Here is a 21,329-nt window from a genome sequence, read left to right on the forward strand (position 1 = left end):
CATCTGAGTAAACCCTAAACCCCAATTTATGTTCTGTTTCTGAATTTTCGTTTTAAAGTTTATTCAAAATTCAGTTTTTAGTTTTAAAAATCATTTCCTATTATTCTAAAAATCATTTATTTTAATTTCAAAAATCATTTAGTAATTATTTTATATTCTAAAAATCATTTATGTAATTATTTTATATTCCAAAAATCATTTTCTTTTATTATTTTCCAAAAATCCAAGTTGATTTAATTATTTACAGTTTATTTTAGTTAATTATTTATGGATTTAATTAATTGGTTAAATCATTTAATCAATTAGTTATATATATAAATAGTTAAATAAAGTATAACTATTTGTAATTAATTCAAATAATTTCTAAAAATTACTTTTTAGATTTTCAAATTTATATTTAGGTATTTAAAAATCAAATAATATTATTATTAATTGATTTATTTCTATTTTATTCTTAATAAATAAACCGTTCGTCCGTTTAATAAGAAACGAACGCGTATAGACTTAAAAAAATATTCTGCTTTCATTAAAATTACTTTCGAGACCCAAATTCTTTGGTTTCGAAAGGTCGCTTGTTTTGCAAGTCAATTATGAGTCGATTATTGAGCGATAAATCATATTTTTGACCCGATTTCAGTTTTAAACGTACCGAATCGAATGTGTTGGCGAGACGAGTCATGTGTTATATGAATTATGTGATATGTGGATTATGTGCTTACGTGCTATGTGAATTACGTACGTACGTGGGTCAATGGTTTTATAATTGACTATTGTAATTATGTGCGGGCTATCGTATGGGTAGATGATAGGGTTTGGATGCACAACTCGTCGAGTAATTATCATTAGACGATTAAAGTTGTATCTTTTAATTATAGATGCGGATCGCTCGAGTTGATCGGGACAAAATGGAATGGACTAAGAGTATAGTGGAGCAGTAATGCATATCTGGCTTCTAGCAATCGCGGGAGTAGCACATTAGGGAATTGTCGAAAGGAAAGACGGTGATGCCATGAGATTTTAGAATGAGGGATTGTGTTATTGCGAGTGTGACTAACTGCTAAAAACCCAAAGAAAAGTATCCCTATCATCACTTATCGTTCAAGTGATATTTATTTTGAATCCTATTATGCAAGTTTCTACGCTATTCTAATTCCAGAATAGTTCAATATTTTTCATATCCAGCTGCTTACGATTATGCAAGTATTGATTTCCTATTCTCAGTTCAGAATAAATAAATGTTTTACATATCACTGAATTAAATGCTTATTATGCAAGTACTCTTCTTCTATTCTATTTTTAAAATAGTTAAGTGTTTTTACTTATCAAATTAAGGGATTTATAAAGGTTTTAGATTTTGAGAAAAATGATTTGGTTGCGAGTATTCCTTCCCAAGTGAATGGGGGAATAAAATTTTTATAAGGGTGTCGATTATTATGACCCATTTTCAATAAAAAGTTTTAAGATTGGATGGTTACTGATTGCGTAAGAGGCCGAGGCGGTGGTCTAGCAGAGAGCCATGTATTATACAGGATATAATACCTTTTTAGGTCAATATATGCCTTGGGCACCCCCTTGTTTAGTTGGATATGCTTCGGCATACCGGTGTTGCTTTGCGGCTGATCACCGGCGGCAACACGCCGTCGTTCGAGGATTCCAATCTAAATTAATATATTGCTTTTGATAATCTTATAAGGAATGATTTATCAAGTGTTTTGGTTTTGAATAAAAGGTGAAATGCGGTTTTGATTCAGATTCTAACTGATGTTGATATTTAGGTTGTTGTTAAATATCAAATGTGATATTAGTATAGATGATTGATGTTAACTTCAGTATGGGATGTTGTGAGCATCAAAGTTCATATTGATATCTAATTTGATAGGACAACAAAATGAGTATTAATATCAAGAGTTTGGTCTTGAATAAAGTTATGATTCAATCCATAATCATTGTTTCATGTTACTGTTGCTTACGATATTTCCGTAAATACTGTTTTGTGAGTTTTATTCTCGTCAAGATTCAAAGTATTGCTGAAGCATTTCGCTCAAAAATATCAAAAGGGTTTTGAATACAAATGAGGAACGAATTCTGGGATTCCTCAATTAAAATTTTCTGATTCAGCAATTACGATTTTAAATGTTCTGTTCTAATGCATATGTCGGTTTTATATCAAAACGGCCATATATATATGCTAAAATGAACTTGCTGAGCATTTCTTTCGCTCATACTTGTCTGTTTTTAAATTTAACCTCCAGTGAGGATTAATTTGTGCTTTTTAGCCGCGTAATTTGAGAAGGCGAAGAAGAAGCTTTTGGAAGGTGGTTATAATGACTCGTACATTTTTGTAATATTAAAATATGTAATTATTGTGTAAATAATTAAATAAAGAATTTTATATTGATTATGGTCCCTGTGTCTTACTTGCTATTATTTATATGTGATTGTGGGATTGCGTGGTGTGTTTTTATGATTAACTGTTGCACCATTTTATTTTTGTTTCACTTTTAAAAAGTGATTTTATGACAATCTTATTTTCAAAATTATATGGGTTATCTCTAAAATTATTTTTATAATTTTATAATTTTTATAATTACTTTTGGGATATTATAGAATTTACAAATCAATATTCTGTTAATTATTTATTTTTTAAATGATATTCTGATTTCGTTTAACTATAAAATCCATATTTAATTCTAGGATTCTTCAAAAATCATGAAATTCATATTTTGTTATGTTTACAATATTTTGAAAATTTTAAAATTATTTTGGAAATTTTAGGGATTAATTTCATCGGAGCGTTGTTCCGCTTAATTGATAAATGCGGATATAAACTGCATCTCAGAGATTGTTTTAAGATTTTGAAAATTTTCATTTTTATAAACTTGGGATATTTCTATTATTTTAAGATTATTCTTGTAAATTTTAGAATCTGGTTTGCATGTATCTCGGTACAATTAATTACGAAATCGAGCCAGAAATCAGGACTTTGGCAGTGTATAATTGTTATTGCAGCTACGTGTATGTTTTATAAACAAGTTGAGGGCACGTGTTTGTGACCTGTGCCTAGCTGCATACTCCCCTCCCTGTTCATCTCTCTCAGTTCAGTCTCTCTACTCTCTCCAGTCACTCTCAATCTCTCACTCTCTACTCTCGGTCTCTCCCTCTCTTTCAAATTTCACCTCGCTCTCTTTCCTTAATCTCTTCCTCCCTCCTCTCTTTTTCTCTCTGTTTTCTCTTTCCCTCCCCTGTTCCTTTTGGTCCCCCCCCCACCGTGTTTGCCGGTGAGTTGGCCGTCGGTTATTCTGGTGGTGTTGTGGTTTGTGTTGCTGTGAATATATATATATATATACTTGTGTATATATGTGTGTGTATATAGGTGTGTGTGTGACTGTGTTATGTGTTGTGTGTGTTTTTCCGGGATGGTTCCCGGCCGGTATGTGTTTCGGTTCGGCTGTGATGGTGCTGCCTGTTCCCCACGCGCGGGTGCCCTGTTGTTCGTTACTGATTGACAATTTTTATTTTCCTGTAGAAATTTCGTTGAGTGATTTCGTGCTATTAAATTCAAATTGTACGGAAAATGATTTTTGGAATCGGTGAAATTTTTTGCGTTGGAATTTATGTAATCGAGTACCCCGAAGATTTTGCCTCCGCCCGCGATGAATTTTTATGAGCGGACGGTGGACGGTGATGACCCCGTTCTGAGTCCTAAATATTTTAAATTAGTAAAACAACTCATATAAATTATTTTCGAGATTTAAACATACATTGTGAGGTGACTTGAATTGGTTTTGTTGGGAATTGACGTTGATTGATATTTCCACGGGTAGGTCTATAAACAGGGAGTCGTTGTCCAAATTTTTCTAAAAAAAATTACTTTTAATTACGAATTGAATGTATATATCTTGGTCCATAAAAATCAAACCCTGGTTGTTATGTGCACTATTATTGCGTGTATTATATTATTATTCGGATAAATATGAGTCAGGAATTGTATCGTTGGGTAATTAGTTTAGTTTAGTGGGATAAGTCAAGCATAATCGATCGTTTAACTTAGGTTGTTTTGATTTCGTAGGTTCGAGTCGAAGGACCCAGTAGTTGAAGTCAATTAGAGTCAAGCTAGTGTTAGTACAAAGCTTCGCAAGGCAAGTACCCCTGAACTAATCTTTTACAATTCAGTATATATGAATAGTTGTTGATTTAAATTATGTACTGGAACGCAATGTTTTAAGTTACGTATTCCCGGTATTTAAATATGTATTACTAAATGATGTTTTGGGGAAAAAATAACTTCTGAAAATGCCTATCTTTAGATTATGATTAAAATTAAAAAAGGATTTTTAGAATGTGTGCTGTAATTGTTTGAAAAGAGATAGGTGTAATTGATTTTGAAAACTGGATAAAAATGAATCAGATATTGGATGGTCAGTGGCGTAAGAGGCCCGTGTTTGCTGGTGAGTTGGCCGCCGGTTATTCTGGTGGTGTTGTGGTTTGTGTTGCTGTGAATATATATATATATATATATACTTGTGTATATATGTGTGTGTATATAGGTGTGTGTGTGACTGTGTTATGTGTTGTGTGTGTTTTTCCGGGATGGTTCCCGGCCGGTATGTGTTTCGGTTCGGCTGTGATGGTGCTGCCTGTTCCCCACGCGCGGGTGCCCTGTTGTTCGTTACTGATTGACAATTTTTATTTTCCTGTAGAAATTTCGTTGAGTGATTTCGTGCTATTAAATTCAAATTGTACGGAAAATGATTTTTGGAATCGGTGAAATTTTTTGCGTTGGAATTTGTGTAATCGAGTACCCCGAAGATTTTGCCTCCGCCCGTGATGAATTTTTACGAGCGGACGGTGGACGGTGATGACCCCGTTCTGAGTCCTAAATATTTTAAATTAGTAAAACAACTCATATAAATTATTTTCGAGATTTAAACATACATTGTGAGGTGACTTGAATTGGTTTTGTTGGGAATTGACGTTGATTGATATTTCCACGGGTAGGTCTATAAACAGGGAGTCGTTGTCCAAATTTTTCTAAAAAAAATTACTTTTAATTACGAATTGAATGTATATATCTTGGTCCATAAAAATCAAACCCTGGTTGTTATGTGCACTATTATTGCGTGTATTATATTATTATTCGGATAAATATGAGTCAGGAATTGTATCGTTGGGTAATTAGTTTAGTTTAGTGGGATAAGTCAAGCATAATCGATCGTTTAACTTAGGTTGTTTTGATTTCGTAGGTTCGAGTCGAAGGACCCAGTAGTTGAAGTCAATTAGAGTCAAGCTAGTGTTAGTACAAAGCTTCGCAAGGCAAGTACCCCTGAACTAATCTTTTACAATTCAGTATATATGAATAGTTGTTGATTTAAATTATGTACTGGAACGCAATGTTTTAAGTTACGTATTCCCGGTATTTAAATATGTATTACTAAATGATGTTTTGGGGAAAAAATAACTTCTGAAAATGCCTATCTTTAGATTATGATTAAAATTAAAAAAGGATTTTTAGAATGTGTGCTGTAATTGTTTGAAAAGAGATAGGTGTAATTGATTTTGAAAACTGGATAAAAATGAATCAGATATTGGATGGTCAGTGGCGTAAGAGGCCCGTGTTTGCTGGTGAGTTGGCCGCCGGTTATTCTGGTGGTGTTGTGGTTTGTGTTGCTGTGAATATATATATATATATATACTTGTGTATATATGTGTGTGTATATAGGTGTGTGTGTGACTGTGTTATGTGTTGTGTGTGTTTTTCCGGGATGGTTCCCGGCCGGTATGTGTTTCGGTTCGGCTGTGATGGTGCTGCCTGTTCCCCACGCGCGGGTGCCCTGTTGTTCGTTACTAATTGACAATTTTTATTTTCCTGTAGAAATTTCGTTGAGTGATTTCGTGCTATTAAATTCAAATTGTACGGAAAATGATTTTTGGAATCGGTGAAATTTTTTGCGTTGGAATTTGTGTAATCGAGTACCCCGAAGATTTTGCCTCCGCCCGCGATGAATTTTTACGAGCGGACGGTGGACGGTGATGACCCCGTTCTGAGTCCTAAATATTTTAAATTAGTAAAACAACTCATATAAATTATTTTCGAGATTTAAACATACATTGTGAGGTGACTTGAATTGGTTTTGTTGGGAATTGACGTTGATTGATATTTCCACGGGTAGGTCTATAAACAGGGAGTCGTTGTCCAAATTTTTCTAAAAAAAAATTACTTTTAATTACGAATTGAATGTATATATCTTGGTCCATACAAATCAAACCCTGGTTGTTATGTGCACTATTATTGCGTGTATTATATTATTATTCGGATAAATATGAGTCAGGAATTGTATCGTTGGGTAATTAGTTTAGTTTAGTGGGATAAGTCAAGCATAATCGATCGTTTAACTTAGGTTGTTTTGATTTCGTAGGTTCGAGTCGAAGGACCCAGTAGTTGAAGTCAATTAGAGTCAAGCTAGTGTTAGTACAAAGCTTCGCAAGGCAAGTACCCCTGAACTAATCTTTTACAATTCAGTATATATGAATAGTTGTTGATTTAAATTATGTACTGGAACACAATGTTTTAAGTTACGTATTCCCGGTATTTAAATATGTATTACTAAATGATGTTTTGGGGAAAAAATAACTTCTGAAAATGCCTATCTTTAGATTATGATTAAAATTAAAAAAGGATTTTTAGAATGTGTGCTGTAATTGTTTGAAAAGAGATAGGTGTAATTGATTTTGAAAACTGGATAAAAATGAATCAGATATTGGATGGTCAGTGGCGTAAGAGGCCCGTGTTTGCTGGTGAGTTGGCCGCCGGTTATTCTGGTGGTGTTGTGGTTTGTGTTGCTGTGAATATATATATATATATATACTTGTGTATATATGTGTGTGTATATAGGTGTGTGTGTGACTGTGTTATGTGTTGTGTGTGTTTTTCCGGGATGGTTCCCGGCCGGTATGTGTTTCGGTTCGGCTGTGATGGTGCTGCCTGTTCCCCACGCGTGGGTGCCCTGTTGTTCGTTACTGATTGACAATTTTTATTTTCCTGTAGAAATTTCGTTGAGTGATTTCGTGCTATTAAATTCAAATTGTACGGAAAATGATTTTTGGAATCGGTGAAATTTTTTGCGTTGGAATTTGTGTAATCGAGTACCCCGATGATTTTGCCTCCGCCCGCGATGAATTTTTACGAGCGGACGGTGGACGGTGATGACCCTGTTCTGAGTCCTAAATATTTTAAATTAGTAAAACAACTCATATAAATTATTTTCGAGATTTAAACATACATTGTGAGGTGACTTGAATTGGTTTTGTTGGGAATTGATGTTGATTGATATTTCCACGGGTAGGTCTATAAACAGGGAGTCGTTGTCCAAATTTTTCTAAAAAAAAATTACTTTTAATTACGAATTGAATGTATATATCTTGGTCCATACAAATCAAACCCTGGTTGTTATGTGCACTATTATTGCGTGTATTATATTATTATTCGGATAAATATGAGTCATGAATTGTATCGTTGGGTAATTAGTTTAGTTTAGTGGGATAAGTCAAGCATAATCGATCGTTTAACTTAGGTTGTTTTGATTTCGTAGGTTCGAGTCGAAGGACCCAGTAGTTGAAGTCAATTAGAGTCAAGCTAGTGTTAGTACAAAGCTTCGCAAGGCAAGTACCCCTGACCTAATCTTTTACAATTCAGTATATATGAATAGTTGTTGATTTAAATTATGTACTGGAACACAATGTTTTAAGTTACGTATTCCCGGTATTTAAATATGTATTACTAAATGATGTTTTGGGGAAAAAGTAACTTCTGAAAATGCCTATCTTTAGATTATGATTAAAATTAAAAAAGGATTTTTAGAATGTGTGCTGTAATTGTTTGAAAAGAGATAGGTGTAATTGATTTTGAAAACTGGATAAAAATGAATCAGATATTGGATGGTCAGTGGCGTAAGAGGCCCGTTATTAGGTAACGGCCCAACATGGTTGCATAAGAGGCTAAGTCAGATGCACGCACTGGTAGGCCGCTTAGTCCAACATAACAAAGACCTAGCTAGTCTCTGAGTTCTGGAACAAATTATGGTGGGATAGACTGATCAACTGTCCCTAGAATTCATCCACTTTTATATCTGACTTTGGTTTAATGGTTCCCGTAACGGAACAAATGGTTATGGTCCCCGTAACGGGACATATGATTTTTGGGTCCAGCAATGGACAGTGGCTTTGGAAATAGCATGCTAAAATTTGACTCTGGTATTTTGACACAACACACTACAGATGATATTCTTTTGCAGAGCATGCTAATTTTGATATCTAGTTTATATCTGTTTTACCTATTTTTCATAAACTAGTTTTGATATCTGTTTCCATACTGTTTTTATATATTCCGTTTTACTGGTTATTCATATAGAGGTACTGTTGAGCAATTGATTGCTCACCCTTGCAGGTTGTTTTGTACTTATTTATTGCAGATGTCTAGAAGACCAGGTCAGCGTAGAGTGTCAGCCCCCTCCGATCCCGGCTCCTCTGAGGTAGTTTATATCAGACCCTGAGGTTTGATGAGTTGATGTAATCAGTTAGGATGTCGGATCTTGAATAAGTTAGTGTTGTTTATAACCTAAATAATACTTGAACCTGCATCGGCTCCTGGTTTGGGGTCGTGTGTTATAATAAAGGTTGTTTAGTAGTTTATGTGGTAGTTTATTATATTTTGGTGACGTCAGCCCCTGACCCCGGGGTTGAGACCGTCACAGTTGGTATCAAAGCTACAAGTTCAAGTCCCCAATTTAGGTTAAGGATTGAGTCAGAAAGGTGTAGGAAGTGTGTCTTAATGTGTGAGTCAACAACTCAATTAGAGAAGCAACCCTAAGAGTCAGTCGAGGGTTCCGACGGTGTTACCCTGGCATCTATTAATACTTTAATAGACTTGCCTTAACCTTGTTGTATCTTCCTTGTATATTGATATGGTTGAAAGTGGCCCATAGTGATCTCTAGTTCTCCTTCTCGGGGGAATCAGTCAGATTCAGATGATTCAGACTCTGAGCGAACTTTGGATGTCGTAGCTGAGGAGACTCCCATGCCTCCTCCACCCGATCCTCCAGTTGCACCAGGAGGTGTGTCAGGACCTAGTGCCCGTCCTTGCTGGTTACGAAGGTCAGTGTCAGCTGTTAGGGATTTCCCTCCAGGATGTGGTCCCAGTTCCTCCACCTCAGACCACCTATTCCTCCATCCGTTCTTTCAGGTGCATCCTCCCCGATCCCCTACCATGTTCACCGAGTGGTGAACCAGTCTTTGATCAGAGAGCAGGGCCCAGGATTAGCAGCACAGCTTGATCAGATTCTGGTCGGGCCTTTCCAGGGCATCCCTGCCCCTTCACCCGATGTACAGGAGAGAGTGCGATCCTTGACTCAGGGTGCTGTAGAGAGAGCCCGGACCATTGACCGTTTCATTAGCTCCGAGTTTTGAGCTGTTCAGTACCAGGATCTTGTGAACTGGTTGGTATTTGAGTTAGGATCCATCAGTGGTAGTGGTAGTGGCTAGATCAGAGTTGCTGCAGTGAGATACAGAGCTCAGAGTTGGTTGTAGGAGTTCTGTAGATGTTTTTCCTATGTATGTTTATTATGTGATGTACTTTGTATTAGGCGGGGCTGCTATGACAGCCAATATTGTTGTGTATCTATGTTAGGTCCCGAATTATCGTAGAAGGGGGGGAGGGGTTGAATACGATAATCACTAAATTAAAAATTCTTTCGAATCTTTAGCGGATAAAATATTTAGTGCTCGGTTAGTGGTTTTGTGTTCTTGAGAGGAATAGTGTTTCAAATGATAAAACCTAGGAACACAAGATATTTGGGGAAATATATATTCGTATATAAATCCTCGAGGGTATTGCTACACTCCGGTAATTAAATTAACCGGCTACAATCTAAGAACAAGAAAGTTCTTAGCTACCACAAAGATTTATAAATCAAATCCTATACAATAATCTAGCTTTTGTTTGTACTAGGATTTAATTACCGAGTAACGATTATAATGCCCCTAAGAATATACAAGAATTAAATCGGGCATTATAACGTTACTCTGGTGAGAAGTTAAACGGATATTCAAGTAGCTTGAACTCCTCTGTAAATCTCCGCTTCTTGTTTTATCAGCTCTCTTTTTGTTGGAGAAGAAGATAAACAGTTCTAATTCAGATCTGCTGCAAAGTGTAGACTTTATAAACAATAAAATTGTGTGGCTGAAAATTGAGGAGCTCTGTGTGGCGACAGCTTTTCTCTGTGGCGACAAGGGGGCACAGCTCAACTTTGTGGCGACAGCTACTAGTACATGCAAAATAGATTATTATTAATCTAACACCCCTGTGGCGACCACAGGGGTTACTAGCATATATTAAAGAAACCACAAGCAACCTGTGTGGCGACAGGTAAACACAAACCAAACAAATTAACTTGTTTTTGTTTGGTTTTTATTTTACTTGTTCCTTTTTCTTTTTTTTTTGCTTTTTTTTGTTTTCTTTTTCTTTTTTTTCGTTTCCTTTTTGTTTTCCTTTTCTTTTTCTTTTGTTTTTCTTTTGTTTTTCTTTTGTTTTTCTTTTGTTTTTCTTTTGTTTTTCCTTTTTTTTGTTTTCTTTTTCTTTTTAAGTTTAAATTGTAATTAAATTAATTTATAAAATAAACTTAAATATAACTTATATAAATAAACTAATTTAGATTTATAAAATAAACTTATTTGAAGTTTATAAGATAAATCATTTTAAGTTTATTAAATAAATTATATTAAAGTCCATTAAATAATTTATTTAATTTGACAATTAAACTTTGAGCTTTGCCAGTCTCCTGAGCTGTTTAGATGTATACTCTGCGCACCTCTTCTCATACTTTAACAGATAAACGTTCAATCCAAGTACGTTCCTCAACTTAACAATCCTTCTAAAAATAATACCCAGATTCCTTTCACGAGCTGTTGACGCTTAGTGCAACTGATCTGGTTCACAGACGACTAACCCCGATTCAGGTCTTCGTATTATAACCTTGATTACATTGTTAAGCTTGCCTCAACTTTATTGCTTGAGACACTGACTGTCAATAAACAATTGTACTTTCACTAGAATCCTTTCTAGTACTCTAGACAACGTCTTCATTAACCTCTGTCTATACCCTGTCTTCAATTCTTCAGATTCCTATGCTTCGAACACTGTCTATCTTCAATCAATGCCAATACACTGAAATCTTCCGATAGCACTTGTATACTGAATCTACAACATTTATGAAACCCTGAAAGTCTTTAACCTTTGTTCTTCATTGAGGCATGATCATATTAATAAACTTCTTTTAGTGACCTATAGACAGACTTCAGGCCTTCTTCTAATCTTCTGATTCTTTGTATTTGCCTTGTCTTCATTCTTCCTGATTTCTTGTGTAGACGTAGTATTATAAACCTATCCTGTTTTAGTGTCGTTATTGTGTTGAGTTATCACGTAACTGTTCATAGAGCTACATAGTCTCACCAAAAATCTCCCCCTATTTTATTGTTAAACTTAACAAACAAATTAAATAGAGAGGATAACTCAACTAACAACTAGAAAAGTAAAGTACCAGGACTTGTAAATAATACTACTGGTTTTCTGGATCAAATACTGCATTTCCAGATTTCTTGAGTAACTGAAATGAAAGATGCTTGTTCCTCTAGCACTGAACTGATCCTCAAGTAGTTTCATCTTCATTTCCTTGGTTCTTCAAATCTCCGCCAGATAAAACTTTTCAGTCTTGAAGTAATCATCAGCAGCTTCTTTTGTACAACCACATTTCCTGGTGAGAAGCGCATATCTCTCTTGCTTCTCCCCCTATGAGAATCAACTGCTTAAAGGAGATCACCTTCGTATACCACATCTCCCGTACAATAGAATCCGAAGATAAGAACTAATGGTACTCCCCTTTTGGAAAATAGCTTCTTCCCTGATGAAGAATAGTGATGAACCAAACCACCTCTTCTGATGTTGTGTGATGTACATGTGCTTTACCTTTTTCCTCCTCCCTGCTATTTCTCCCCCTTAGTTGAGAAATCCTCCAAACTATTATATAAGCTTTTATCTCCCCTTAAAGAAGGAATGTATGCTGTTATCTGAAGGAGTTCTCGTATGTTACTTGGTTGGAACATAAATAACAAGTCAGAGTCTGATCAACCATGTCCCTTTAAATGCTGCAAGAATGACTTCACTATTGATCATCATGTTCACCAATCTTCCCAACTCCTTATACCTCCCAAATGTGAGATCACCAATTGTTACCAATTGTTAGCTCCCAAAGGTCCCGAAGTATTCTAATCCAATCCGTAAATGTTAGGTTCCTAAGAGCATCTCCAACCATGATCACCTGTTAGGTAAAAAATCTAGGTGACAGTATGATTTAGATATTTATTAAAAAATATACCCCTCCAACCATAGACCTGTTAGCAATAATTTTAGATATCCTCCATCCCGTCTTCTATATTTGTTGATCCTTTAACCATTAGCTAAAACATCCACGTCAGTTTTGGTGTCTTATTTAAAACGTAACCTACTATGTACATTAATATATACATATATTTATATTATACTTAATACATGTATATATATATTAAAATTCTTATTTTATATTTAACTTTTTAAACTTTATTATATTTATTTTAATATACATTACATATTTGTATAAATACAAATAAATATAATATAATATAATATAATTATATATTTTATAATAGATATATAAGTAATGTTTATTAACTATGTTTGGTTATATTTAAATATGTTATTATATTTCAATTGTAATATATATTAAATTGCTATTATATTTAAAATATTTTTATTGAATATTGTATTTATATTTTCACTTGTATTTAATTAAATATATACTAAATTTATTTTAACATGTAAAATTTTCATATATATATATATATAGTAATGAAATAATTTTATTAAATATAGCTAACCATTATAGCTAATACCAATGGAGCAAAAACTATTACAGATTCAACAAATTTTTAGATAATGATCATTTAGCTAACCATTTTAGCTATTAGCCTTGGAGATGCTCTAAGAGTTAAATTCCAATCATAAACAGAATCGAGACCCAAAGTATCAAGAACCATGTTTAGGGATAGGGAATGGGATATGGTGTTTCTGTCTTTCTTCCTCACTGTGAGTGTGTGATTCTGTTTCGTGTTCCTCACAAGTGTTTCACTCTTCTCTACGCTCGTGTTTACACTCATTCTCACAAGTGTATCACTCCTCTCATAGCTCCAAAATCCAGCTGTACCTCCAAGGAGAATCACCTTATCCATCCTTAAGGAGGTCACAGGTGGTGCAATGGGAGTTCGTAAATCCCCATCCTTGTTAGACTCGTCAGATGAATCTGAGTCATAATCTATAAGTTGCTAGTTTTCCTTTTAGGGTTCCAGATTTGAACTCTGGGAAGGTAAATAATGGTCCAAAGAATTTAGCATAAAGATCAAAGTTTCCTTCTAATGTATGTGAAGACATTTCCTTGTGACTCATCAGGTAATATCTGAATCATTGTTGAAAAGTTGTCGATCTGCGCCTATGTCAGATCCACTATCCGCAGATGTATCCAGGTTTATTAGTCCTGGGGAGGTAGATAATGACCACTGACATATGGCTTATTGGATCAGTATCCTCTCCTAACACCTGTAAAGGCAATTAGTCCATTAAAGAACCTTGAACAATCGAATCTGACCATAAAATGGTCGAAACTCTTGTTTCCATCAACTCATCCTTTGTGTGTGTAACCTTTCCTTGTGCATCAAGAATTGTTTATGTTTGAGGTGGTGACACTACATCGGATACCCAGGCCGACAGGCTAATTTCAATAGACGCACCCTGTTGAGAGGATGAATCTAGTAACTGTTTTGTGCCTTTTCAGCCATTATATCTTTTTGAGAAGATGTGTGGGGGCTAGCAGTTGTCTTTGTTTAAATACTACTCATCTTTGTAGGAGACAGAGCTGATGGGTTGACCTCAGAACCTTCCTTATGTGGTGCACTAAGGCACTTTCTCCCTCACGCTCATTCATACTTTATTTTAAGGGTAAGAGAGTGTTGGTTGGTTCTGTTTCTGTGTTTGTCTTTACAGTCTAGGATAGAAGTTGTGGGTTTTCAACCTCATGACTATCAAATGAAAGAATGCCATTGGAGGCTGAACCTGCATCACAGAGCATATGGCAATATAGAGATAAAATGCACTTAAGATCTATAATGAATGAATATTATGCATTTAATCTTTTGAGAGAAATGATGTACAATAGTGATTTCGAAAGATTTTAATTAAATAAGAAATCACCAATGTAGAAAGAAGTTTGATTTTCTCCTAAAACTGTTCGAGTGCACAAATCTGTTTTTATGCCTAAAAAGATAAATGATTTGATAAGACACAGACTAATGACCTAGCAGTATTAAGAAGAGAAAGAAATATTTTATCTTTCAATATGAATATGTTTTTATAAAAGTATTGATCACTTAGGGTAATGTCTAAGCAATTCTCATTCATGTCAAAAGCTCCATAATCTATCTTCATAAGATTATAATCAACAAAATTGTGTATTGATAAATAATCTTAATAAGACTGACTATGCTGCTAATTTCAAATTGTAGTGAATCTGTCAGATATAGCAACTCATATAAATTCACCATAACTTAAAATCTCACAATTATCTACAACAAAATATTAACAATATATCATTGACTGATACTTGTCAAGTACTTTGGATACCAATAATTATGTTGCATCCTATTTTAAATATTAAAATAAGATATCAATGAATTAAATACCAATTATCTATTAAAAAGACATCAGCATTCAATTTCATATATCATACAATTGTTAACTCCCAACAACTGTAATATCTCAAATAATATTGGTTCGATAAATAAAGCAACATTAACCAACATTATCTTGTTTGCAAGCTTAGAAAAATGTTCTAAGTTCCATATACTTTGATCCATTGAGTATTGCATCTATTATCAAAGTGTTTAGGAGTTTGCAAATAAGTATAAAAATTACTCTAGGTGGACAACATATGGTTACTTCTAATAAAGCAAAATCTTCATTGACCATAGTTGTACTTCAAGAGATATTTTTACACTTTTTATATTAGTACAAGTGATTGAGGATAAACATTGATTACTTAAAGGAGTTCTAAGTAATGTCATAAATACTAATACTTCACAATTAGTTCATAGTTAAACTCTTAACTAAGTATCATTGACTGATATGAGTCAAGAATTAGCACACAACTAATCATGCTACAATCATGATTCTGATTTCAGTGAATTCTTGAGATATAAGCATTGCTAAATTCACTAAAACCAAAATCTCATAATTAACTTATAACACATAATTACAATCAATATACTAGATAGCAATTGTTGACAAATTTAGTTACAATCAATCATGTTGCTTATTTATTTTAAGTTAGTTTGAATTATGGAGCAAATAAAATCATTGAATTGCTTCAATTTTCATAATCCAAACTACCTAAAATAAATAATAAATAAATAAATACTAAATATCTATGAGTTAGATACTAGCACTTAAATATTTTCATAATTATCCTTGAATAATCACCAATAGGATACATGACTGATATATATGGTAATCACTCTCTGGATAATTAGTAATTTTAGAAATACTTTCTAAGCATATAAAATGTTGAGAGTTTTATACACATCACTTAGAACATACTTCAACTTTCAATATTAGTGATTCTAGAAATAAACATTGATTACTTAGAACAAAAATTCTAAATAATATCACTAATACTAAAAGTATCATAATTATTTGTACAAGATACAAATAACTATGTTGCATATTATTTTAATATAATTCAAATTATGAGACTGATATGGAATGGAATTGTCTACAGTCATAATTTAAATCAATTGAAATAATATTCAAACTTAATGCTATAATACTTAACTACCACAAATGTATATGACATTGTAATCATGATAATCAAGATAGTAGCACTAAGTACGAGGTACTGGATTACTGATAAATTCACAAGTCCTTTAAATATTGAAGATTTAATACTTGTGAACTTATATTAAGAATTCCTTACAGATGGGATTTCCAATTAATATGCAATGAATGATATCCCACACTTACAACCTAGTCTTGAAAAATTAACTTTATCACGTGATTTAATAAATGTTTCTTTCAATAACTCTTTAACTAAAAGACTTGCTCTCGAATTAAATGATACCTGGTGTGAAGGTGCCTTGTCATGGAGTGTTCATAGAGTTGTTGGATTTGAGGTAGTTTCTCATTATAACAAGAAATCAATCTTCTTCCACGAAGTTGACAACTTTCTGAGATGCTTCTCCTGTCACTTAGGTTGACAGCTTCAGAGATGCTTCTCCTGTCACTTACAACCTGCATAATCTGTATCTATATAGCCAAACATGTTAATCATAATATCTTTAGGGTACTTTACTCCAAGAGTTGGTAGTCCCTTAAGATATCTAATAATCTTGTTAATAGCTATAAGATTGGATTCTCTAGGATCCACTTGGAACCTTTGATAAGTGGCATTTTATACCACTTAGAACATCTTAAAATGGCTTAAATTGGTGCCTTGAAATCAAGTATTTTGTGTATTTGATGCGTTTTTCTAGTGTTTATGCATTTCAGGGTATTAGTTGCATTTCGGAGGAGTAATCATCAAGAATAAGCCTTGGCATGTGTTCACCATTGCGAGAGGAAAGAAATGGTCAGATTACGGCGAAGAAATGCAAGGAGCGAAGGAGATAAGGAAGAAGACCGTTTTAGCACACAGCAACGAAGGGGAAGCATATTTTCTCGTGATTCTTGTTTTGTTGTAACGTTGGATGCTAGTTTTCTTACTTTGAACCTATTTACTCTTGTGACGTACTCTGATTTAATATAATTAGTTTAGTTATTATTTTCTTGTGTTTGTTTATCATGATTTCATATGAACCCATGATGACGATGAGTGCTATTATGGGCTAATCGTGATCATGGGGTCGCAACGGATTTACTATGGAATTCTTTAGTTAATTGTTTAATACTGTAGTGTGTGATGATTGTATGATATCTAGTATTGGTTGTGCATATTCGTCTTATGTGCGTCGCGAACATATAAGATAGGGTGTTAATCTCTTGTGAAGCGATGGTGGATCTTGAGATTTAGAACTTGCCATGCTAGCATAGGTTCATGTACGGTGTGCATGATTAGTGGGTAACTCTAACAGTTTTATTTGCCCTGTGTAATCAAAATGAATAACTTGTGCTTAATTCATTGTGTTGTCAATTTCTGTAGACATATAGGAACTCAACATAATTGATGACTATTCAACTTCTATCTTAATTGTGGATGTTTGGTAGAATGGTATTAGTACAATGAAAGTTGGCTTTTATCAGTTTCGTGTTATTCGATTAATATCATCACTGTCACATGCTAGAGGTAATAACAATAACTATTGAAGGAAGTAGTAATGAAGTTATGATCTCATGAGTGTTTTAATATTGTTAATTTGAAGTGTTAATTAAGTGATTAATTAAGTAGTTAATTATAGTTAATGTTAGTCAACAATTCTAAGTGTTAGTGTCTTAATATTGAGAAGTAATCATACATTGGTGCGTGAGTTTAATTAGACAATAAATTAGTCTGAGTCTCTGTGGGAACGAACTAGAAAGTATTCTATATTACTTGCGAACACGTATACTTGCATGAATATTAGCGCGTGTTTTCGCCCTAACAAGTTTTTGGCGCTGCCGCCGGGGACTCGGCGTATTTGTTTAGTTTATGTACTTACCATCATTGGTCATTAGGACTCAGTGATTAGGACGTAGTAGTTACTTATTTTTTCCGGTTGTGTTTCAGGTAGTTTAGCGAGTGTTTATGCAAACTCGTTCTCGTACTCGCAAGAGGACTTTAGATACAGCTGAGGAGACAGACGAAGTTCTTGATATTCCGGAGAAGATAGATTTTGAAGATTCGGATTCAGGAACTGAGCGGAAAGAACCAGTAAACATGGGTGATCGTATTGTTCAAGCTGATCCAGCTCTTATGGATTTTTCTCGGCCAAAAATTGATGACATTCAGTTAAGCATTCTTCATCCGGCTATTCAAGCTAACACCTTTGAAATCAAGCCGGGCACTATCCAGATGGTACAGAATTCTGTTTCTTTTGGAGGAGCTGCAACTGAAGACCCCAACATGCACATAAGAAATTTTGTCGAGATTTGCAGCACTTTTAAGTATAATGGTGTGACTGATGAGGCTATCAAGCTGAGGCTTTTCCCATTCTCACTGAGGGACAAAGCTAAGGACTGGTTACATTCTGAACCAACTGGGTCCATCACTACGTGGCAAGATCTTGCGCAAAAGTTTCTGGTGAAGTTTTATCCGATGGCAAAGACTGCTGCTATGAGGAGTGCTCTTACTCAGTTTGCGCAGCAACCTACAGAATCTATGTGCGAAGCTTGGGAACGTTACAAGGAAATGTTGAGAAAGTGCCCACATCATGGAATGCCCGATTGGATGGTGATCACTGGTTTCTATAATGGTTTGGGGGCCCAATCTCGGCCCATGCTCGATGCAGCAGCTGGAGGCGCCTTATGGGCTAAAAGCTATACTGAGGCTTATAATCTTATCGAGACTATGGCTGCAAATGAGCATCAAAACCCAACTCAGAGGATGATGCCTGGTAAGGTAGCAGGTATTCTGGAAGTCGATGCAGCCACCGCTATTGTAGCACAGCTTCAAGCGCTGTCAAAGAAGGTTGATTCTCTGGCTACATATGGAGTTAATCAAATAGCTATGGTTTGTGAGCTTTGTACAGGTTCTCATGCTACGGATCAGTGTTCTCTTGTCAACGAATCTGTTCAGTATGTGAATAATTATCAGCGACAACAGTAGCCTGTGCCATCTACTTATCATCTTAATAACAGAAATCATCCAAATTTCAGCTGGGGGAATAATCAGAATGCTATTCAGCCACCATATCAGCAAGGTGTGAGTAAACAGTTTAACCCACCTGGATTCCAACAACCACATCAGTATGCTCAAAGGCAATCATATCCTCAACAGGGAAGTGCAGCTGCACCTACTAGTGCTGATTTTGAGGAACTTAAGTTGTTATGCAAGAGTCAGGCGGTTTCTATCAAGACCTTGGAAAATCAAATCGGTCAAATAGCTAATGCAATGCTCAATCGTCAACCTGGCACTCTTCCCAGTGACACGGAAGTACCAGGCAGGAAGGAAGCTAAAGAGGAAGTCAAGGCTATTACCTTAAGGTCTGGAAAAGTTTTTGATGCTGAAAAGGCAAAAGAAGGAGAAGCTGAAATTAGAGATGAAGAAGCTAAGCAAAAGGAGAAAGCGGCGAAACCAAGGAAGACTACTGTTGAACACACTCTGCCTAAGGGTAATACAGGGGAGAAACAGCTCTATCCTCCACCACCTTTTCCTAAGAGATTACAGCAACAAAAGCTGGATAGACAGTTCAGTAAGTTTCTGGAGATGTTCAGGAAACTTCACATCAATATACCTTTCGCTGAGGCTCTGGAGCAAATGCCTAGTTATGCGAAGTTTATGAAGAGCATTCTGTCAAGGAAGGTGAAACTGGATGACCTTGAGACCGTTGCTCTCACGGAAGAATGCAGCGCTGTTCTGCAGCAAAAGTTACCTCCAAAACTGAAAGATCCAGGTAGCTTCACCATTCCTTGCACCATTGGCAAGTTGACTTTTGACAAGTGCCTTTGTGATTTGGGAGCAAGCATCAATCTGATGCCGTTGTCGATCTTTAAAAAGTTGGATCTGCCTGATCCAAAGCCCACATATATGTCTCTACAATTGGCTGATCGTTCTATTACTTACCCAAGGGGCATAGTGGAGGATGTGCTAGTTAAGGTGGATAAGCTCTTCTTTCCTGCAGATTTTGTTATTCTGGATTTTGAGGAAGATAAGAAGATTCCCATAATCTTGGGAAGACCTTTCTTGGCTACGGGCCGTACCTTGATAGATGTGCAGAAAGGTGAACTTACTATGCGGGTACAAGATCAGGATGTGACCTTCAACGTATTCAAGGCAATGCAATTCCCTACCGAAGATGAGGAGTGCTTAAAAGTGGATGTGATTGATTCTGCGGTTACTTCGGAACTCGATCGCATGCTAATGTCTGATACATTGGAAAAGGCCTTAGTGGGGGATTTTGACAGTGATGATGAAGATGGCAACGAGCAATTACAATATCTGAACGCTTCTCCCTGGAAGCGAAAGCTGTACATGCCGTTTGAATCTCTGGGTGCTTCTGACCTCAAGAATGCTGAAGGAAAGCTTAAACCATCAATAGAGGAAGCACCTACCTTGGAGCTCAAGCCATTACCTGAACACTTGAGGTATGTTTTTTTAGGTGATGCATCTATTTTACCTGTTATTATTGCATCTGACCTTTCAGGTAGTGAGGAAGACAAGCTCTTAAGGATTTTGAGAGAATTCAAATCGGCTATTGGATGGACCATAGCAGACATCAAGGGTATAAGTCCTTCATATTGTATGCATAAAATTCTGCTAGAGGAAGGTAGTAAGCCGACTGTGGAACAGCAGCGCAGACTGAATCCTATCATGAAGGAGGTGGTGAAGAAAGAAATTCTGAAATGGCTAGATGCAGGCATCATTTATCCTATTTCTGACAGTTCTTGGGTGAGCCCCGTACAATGTGTACCTAAGAAAGGAGGTATCACTGTGGTAGCAAATGAAAAAAATGAGCTCATCCCTACTCGAACAGTTACAGGATGGAGAGTATGCATGGATTATCGAAAGTTAAACAAAGCCACGAGGAAGGATCACTTCCCTCTTCCGTTCATTGATCAGATGCTTGACAGGTTGGTTGGTCACGAGTATTTTTGTCTTCTGGATGGCTATTTAGGGTATAATCAGATTTGTATTGCACCAGAGGATCAGGAAAAGACTACCTTCACTTGTCCATTGGGCACGTTTGCTTTTCGCAGAGTTTCGTTTGGGTTATGTGGCGCCCCGACCACTTTTCTGAGATGTATGATGGCTATATTCTCTGACATGATTGGAAATAATGTCGAGGTGTTCATGGACGACTTCTCCGTCTTTGGACATTCATATGATGAATGTTTGAATAATCTTCGCGCCGTACTCAAAAGGTGCGTAGAAACTAATTTGGTGCTCAATTGGGAGAAATGTCATTTCATGGTGTGTGAAGGCATTATTCTTGGGCATAAGGTCTCTAGCAAGGGTCTGGAGGTGGACAAGGCCAAGGTGGGAGTCATTGAAAATCTTCCACCACCT

At 35.5% G+C, this 21,329-nt stretch overlaps 1 non-coding gene across 1 annotated transcript; it reads right to left on the reverse strand.

The window, feature by feature from the left end:
* Positions 1-18,434: 18,434 nt before the first annotated feature.
* On the reverse strand, positions 18,435-18,541 carry LOC141722026 (small nucleolar RNA R71). Its single transcript, XR_012575063.1, has one exon. It is a non-coding gene; the product is annotated as a small nucleolar RNA R71 (small nucleolar RNA).
* Between the last annotated feature and the right edge of the window lie 2,788 nt (positions 18,542-21,329).

This window comes from Apium graveolens, chromosome 4 (assembly GCF_009905375.1).
Source record: "Apium graveolens cultivar Ventura chromosome 4, ASM990537v1, whole genome shotgun sequence".
Taxonomy (NCBI): domain Eukaryota; kingdom Viridiplantae; phylum Streptophyta; class Magnoliopsida; order Apiales; family Apiaceae; genus Apium; species Apium graveolens.